Source organism: Lycium barbarum, chromosome 1 (assembly GCF_019175385.1).
Source record: "Lycium barbarum isolate Lr01 chromosome 1, ASM1917538v2, whole genome shotgun sequence".
NCBI classification, from domain to species: Eukaryota; Viridiplantae; Streptophyta; class Magnoliopsida; order Solanales; family Solanaceae; genus Lycium; species Lycium barbarum.
In genome coordinates, this window is record NC_083337.1 from 9,587,220 (window position 1) to 9,594,296 (window position 7,077).

Here is a 7,077-nt window from a genome sequence, read left to right on the forward strand (position 1 = left end):
AACAACAACCATAAGTCACATTTAAAGCCTTAATATCATAATTATACAATGATATACACAAATATACCGAAATTATATACTTTCCCATAATAATCCGCAATCATTTTCCAACGCCAATTCAATTCGTTAAACATTCATTTACGTCATAAATGTCACAACGACGCAACTAACGAACTAACAATTCAATTTCACCTTGCATTACACACCTTGTGGCTCACGGCCACTTCACTAAACACACATGCACACACGGCTTCATACACACATCAAAATTACGGGATTCTCGTCTATTCCCAATCCTTAACACATTCATACCAATTCCACAACATTAAAGTAACAAAATTCATACCTTTTCTTGAATTTCCGACTTGTCGCAAACGTACTCCTTTCACCAAACTAATTGTACCCCGTCGAAGAGCGTCTTGAGCACTCTACAAATATGGGAAAACCAAGATTTTTGGATCAAGACAAAAGCTAGCAAAATGTTTCTTTCTCTCTTTCTCTAGTTCGGCCGAGAGCCCTTTAGGGGTGTTCTTCAATTTTTTTTTTGTTTTTAATAAGGTTTCTTGATAATTCCAAATGAAACTTGATATATATCTAGATAAGGATCATGTGCATAACACATGACTTTTAAAAAAAAATGGGTTTGGGCCTAGCCATATGGCCGGCCACCCCATAGACTTTGGGCCTAAATTTTTGTTCAATTTTCTTGGCCCAATTCATTAGAAATCCCGTTTTATAATTCCCGAAACTAATTTCCGAAATTCCAAATTTACCCCCGGCCTTCCCCAATGTTTTAGCACCAATGATTTCATAACCAACATAGTCATATCAACTAGAATCAAAATATTTCCTCATAACACACAAGTCTTAATTATTTCTCGATTTCCAATTATGCGAAAACACGGGACATAACATTCTCCCCCCCTTAAGAACATTCGTCCCCGAATGTTAAATTAGTCTTATAATATAACGGGGGAGTCTCCCTTTATAGTTAGCACACACAATTCATTCGTCAATCAATACAACAAATTTGAAGGTTTAAATTACCTATGGCTGCAGGAAACAAGTGGGGGTATTTCTTCTCCATCTCGTCCTCCGCCTCCCAAGTCATCTCTTCCCGATTGTTGTTGCGCCACAGGACTTTAACAGAAGGCACTTCCTTAGTGCGTAGTCTCCTGACCTGCCGATCCAGAATAGTTACAGGCTGCCCTTCATAAGATAAATGCTCCGTTACCTGAATATCATCCACTGTGAATATCCTGGAAGGATCACCAATACATTTTCGCAGCATAGACACATGAAATACCGGGTGTACGGCCTCCAAATCGGATGGTAAGTCTAGCTCATTGGCGACCTCACCTATCTTCCGAATGATCTGATACGGCCCGATATACCGCGGGCTTAACTTACCCTTTTTACCGAATCTCATAACACCCTTCATAGGCGACACCTTCAGAAATACCCAGTCGCCAATCTGGAACTCTAGTGGTCGACGTCGTCTGTCTGCATATGCTTTCTGCCGACTCTGTGCAGCCAATAATCGCTCCCGAATAAGCTTTACCTTATCTACTGCTTCCTGGATCACATCTGGCCCGATTAACTTAGTCTCGCCCACGTCGAACCAACCAATAGGAGATCTGCATTTTCTGCCATAAAGGGCTTCATACGGTGCTATCTGAATGCTGGAGTGATAACGGTTATTATAGGCAAACTCAATAAGCGGCAAATGATCATCCCAGCTGCCCCTGAAATCAATAACGCAGGCCCGTAACATATCTTCCAGCGTCTGAATAGTGCGTTCGGCCTGCCCGTCGGACTGAGGATGAAAAGCTGTACTGAGGCTCACCTGAGTCCCCAATCCCTCCTGAAATGACCTCCAGAAATTTGCCGTAAACTGGGCACCTCGGTCAGTAATAATAGATATAGGGACTCCGTGAAGTCTGACTATCTCTCTGATATACAATCTAGCATAGTCCTCAGCCGAATACGTAGTCCGGACTGGGAGAAAGTGGGCTGATTTCGTCAATCTGTCAACAATAACCCAAATAGAATCATACCTGCGTGGAGTGCGCGGTAACCCAACAACGAAATCCATATTAATCATCTCCCATTTCCAGGCTGGAATTTCCATCTCCTGTAATAACCCACCGGGCTTCTGGTGTTCAATTTTAACTTGCTGACAATTCGGGCACTAACTAACGAACTCGGCAATATCTTTCTTCATACCGTCCCACCAATACAAACACCTGAGATCATGATACATTTTAGTGGAACCAGGATGAACAGAATACCGTGCATTATGCGCCTCGCCCATGATTTGTCGTCGTAAGCCTGCAACATCCGGAACACAGAATCTGCCTTCATATAATAATACCCCTTCAGGTGAAATTTCAAACGGAGTCTTGTCTTTATTAAGGGCCACATCTCTGTATTGAACCAGAATAGGATCTTCGAACTGACGCTGCTTTACCTCTACTATAATAGATGATTCAGCAACTGCACGAACAGAGATCCCAGAATCTCCAGAATCTGCCAAACGAACTCCAAGGCTGGCCAGCTGATGAATATCACGAACCAAATCTTTCTTACCAGATGGTACATCAGCCAAGCTGCCCATAGACTTGCGGCTAAGTGCATCCGCTACCACATTGGCTTTCCCAAGATGGTACAGAATATCAACATCATAATCCTTCAGTAACTCAAGCCATCTTCTCTGCCGCAAATTCAATTCTTTCTGCTTAAAAATATACTGGAGACTCTTATGGTCCGTATAAATATCGACATGGACCCCATATAAATAATGCCGCCAAATCTTCAAAGCATGAATCACTGCGGCCAACTCAAGATCATGAGTGGGATAATTCTTCTCGTGCGGTCTGAGCTGCCGGGAAGCATAGGCTATGACTCGACCGTGCTGCATCAACACACAACCTATCCCAATACCAGAGGCGTCACAATAGACAACATACCCATCTGATCCCTCTGGAAGAGTCAAAACTGGTGCTGAAACTAACTTTTCTTTCAACATCTGGAAGCTGCGCTCGCAGGCATCGGTCCACAGAAAGTTCGCTGCTTTCTGAGTAAGCTTCGTCAGTGGTGCTGCAATAGAAGAAAAATTCTCCACGAACCTGCGATAATACCCGGCTAATCCCAGAAAACTGCGCACCTCTGTCGGTGTAGTAGGCCTGGGCCAATTTTGTACAGCCTCAATCTTCTGCGTATCGACCCAAATACCATCTGCGCCGACAATATGGCCCAAGAATGCCACAGAAGTTAACCAGAATTCACATTTGGAGAATTTAGCATATAATTTCTGTTGACGGAGAATACCAAGTACCGTCCTCAAATGATCCGAATGCTCCTCGGCTGATCGCGAGTAAATCAGAATATCGTCAATGAACACAATAACAAACATATCCAAAAAAGGCCGAAATACCCGATTCATGAGATCCATAAATACTGCTGGAGCATTAGTCAACCCGAAAGACATAACTCTGAATTCATAATGCCCGTACCGGGTCCTGAAGCAGTCTTCGGGATATCTGATTCTCGCACTCGCACCTGATGATAACTTGAGCGCAGATCTACATTCGAAAAATATTTAGCACCCTACAACTGATCAAACAAAGCATCAATCCGGGGGAGGGGATATTTATTCTTTATAGTCACCTTATTCAATTGCCGATAATCGATACACATCCGCAGTGACCCATCTTTCTTTCTCACAAATAATACCGGCGCTCCCCAGGGTGATGTGCTGGGTCTAATAAAACCCTTATCCAACAAATCTTTCAGCTGCTCTTTCAGTTCCTTCAATTCGGCCCGTGCCATTCTGTACGGAGGAATAGATATAGGCTGCGTATCCGGTATCAACTCTATAGTAAAGTCTATCTCCCGCTCAGGCGGAAGGCCAGGAAGCTCGTCAGGAAATACATCGGGGAATTCACTAACGACCGGAACAGATTGAAGGGTAGGTGTCTCAGCTGCAGTATCGTGCACACGAACCAAATGATAGATATAACCTTTCTGGATCATCTTCTTAGCCTTGAGGTATGAAATAAACTTACCCCTCGGCGATGCTGTAGACCCGAACCACTTTATAACTGGTTCCCCTGGAAACTAAAAACAGACTACCTTTTTCTGGCAGTCAACATTAGCATAACAGGAAGATAACCAGTCCATAACCATAATAACGTCGAATTCCAGCATATCTAATTCTATCAAATCAGCTTTAGTGCAACGATCATATATAGCCACAGAACAATCCCTATAAACCTGCCTTGCTATAACAAAATCTCCAACCGGTGTGGCTACCTCTAATGGCTCTATAGGCTCAGACACTATCCCAATTTTACTAGCAACAAGCGGCGAAATATATGATAAGGTAGAACCAGGGTCAATCAATGCATATACAGATCTGGAGAAAACCAGTAATGTACCTGTGACAACATTCGACGAAGCCTCCTGATCCTGGCGGCTGGCCAATGCGTATATGCGGTTCGAGGGACCGCTAGAACCTGAAACAACACCGCGGCCTCGACCGCGTCCCGCCGGTGTCGGCATACCACGCCCTGCAGGGCGTGCAACAGATGGAGCAGATGATGAACCGGCGGCTGACCCTGTCGGCTGAGCCACACTACCAGAACCGCTAGCCAACGGACAATCTCGCATAAAATGGCCCTGACCACCGCACGAAAAACAAGCTCCAGTAGCTCGATAGCACTCCCCAGGATGAGACTTCCCGCAATGAGAACAACGGGGCCTGGGTGGTCTGGCCTGGCTGGGGCCTCTAGATACCTGTGAACCTGCCGCCCTGGAGCTCTGACCAGCCCCAGACGGTCCTGCACTATCAAATCTCCTGCCACCTGCCTGAGTACTCCGGCCGGACGGAGGAAGCTGTCTGCCTGTCTGCTGCTGCTGAGGCTGCCCGCCTCGAGAATCTCCAGAATATCCCGCGGACCTAGCCCTCTTGGGCGGCCTCCTGTCCCGATCTCTGCTAGAATAATCAGACCTGTGACGGTCCTCCATACCCAGCGCGTAAGCCTGAAGTCGGGCAATATCCATATCTGTCTGCAATGACACTGCCATACAGCCGTCGATCAAATAGCGATCCAACCCCATAACATATCTGTGCATCCGATCGGACATATCTGCTACTACGGCAGGTGCATACCGGGCCAGGGAATCAAACTCCAGATTATACTCACGAACGCTCCGACCCCTCTGCTGCAGATGTAAACATCGATCAGCCCGCGCCCGTCGCAACTCTGGGGGCAGAAAATGGCGGGTGAAAGCAGTCACAAACTCGTCCCAAGTAGCTAGAGGAGCACCCTCGCCTCTAGATAGCTCCCAGGTCTCATACCAGTGAGCAGCAACATCCCGAAGTCTATGCGAGGCCAACTCGACCGACTCGGTCTCTGAGGCCCTGACCAAGTCTAGTGAGCGCCGCATCCCCCGAATAAAGTCATGGGGGTCCTCATCGGGCTTAGACCCAAAAAACTCTGGAGGGCCACACAATAAGAACTCTCGAACCCACAGGCTGTCACGCCTGTCATCATCATCATCGTCCCTCCGCCCGCGTCTGCGAGCCTGCCCCGCTACCAATGTGGTCAGCAACTGTACAGCCTCCCTCAGGGTCCTATCCTCCGCCCCCGGCTGAGGAGCTGGAGTCTCGGGAGCGGGTACTCGGGCCTCTGGAGCTGCTGAAGGACCTGCTCCAGGCTGTACCAATGGTGGTGTAGCGGACCCCTCAGAACGAGGCGCAGCCTCGGGCAAATCATAGACACGAGCCCTGGTAGCTCGCTGTGCCTGACTAGTCTCTCCCATCCTTGCCTTGCCCTTCTGGGCCGCCGCTGCCTTCTTCGGAGGCATCACTGCAAACACAATAACGGGTCAGATCAGAATCATCCTAATAGCACAGCTCTATCGCACGATCTAAGATTCCAAAGAAAGTAACATCCTAAATGCCCTGTAGCCTCCTGTTTATAGATGTGGTGCACAACACATCGATAAACAAGACTCTACGAGACACGACCTGTAGACATTCCGAGGACAAACAGCTCTGATACCACTTTTGTCACGACCCAACCCCGTAGGCCGTGACTAGTGCCCGATCTGGGCACCCAAACCCATCTATCAAACGTGTTCAAACACATAGCAGAAGCCGACAAGGCTATATTCCAAATTTAGACAATTTCCAGAAAAATTTCGGCAGAGTCTCCTTTGTTTTTCGGACTATCCAGAATAATCCTGCACACAACAAACACCAGCAAAGGCCACACAGGGATAACAAGGCAACGTATAAACATATGCGGACCGGCTGCCTCGGCGTATGGGATCGCCCAAACAACATATACACATAAGCATACAGACAGACCATAACCCACAGACATGTCCACAGACCTCTAAACTGACCGACAGAATCATATGACGGGACAGGGCCCCGCCGTACCCAAATAGTCAGATATGCAGAAATATATACATGGCGAAAGATATATATACCAAAAGTGGACTCCGAATCAAGGGAGTACTCCGAAATAGCAGAAGTGGAGCCTACAGTGGTGGATCACCGGCGTCTGTACCTGCGGGCATGAAACGCAGCCCCCGAAGAAAGGGGGTCAGTACGAAAGATGTACTGAGTATGTAAAGCATGGGGTACAAAAATATAGGCCACGACTGAAAGCGAACAGAATACAAAAGAGAGAAATGTCGAACAGTATATCAAAATGTTTATCAAAATCATATATACATAATGCAAATAAAATCATGCAAAGCTCAGGAACGTGGTCACCACTCCGACGCTGGTGCCACACACAGCATAACACCAGAAGGTTCAAATCTCCGTACATCCCCGAACACACACATATGAGCGTATCACATCACAGCCATATCACAGCATAACTCCAAACGGAACCCGGCCCTATGGCGAGGCCTCGGGGAACCGTAACACAGCATACGGCCGAATCATCATAGAGCGCACGAATCATAACCAGCCCGGGAACCGGTGAACGAAGTCATAATAAGGCACGAGCGGAGTCGTGAGCAAACAATGCACTTTTTATATTAAAATAGCCTTCA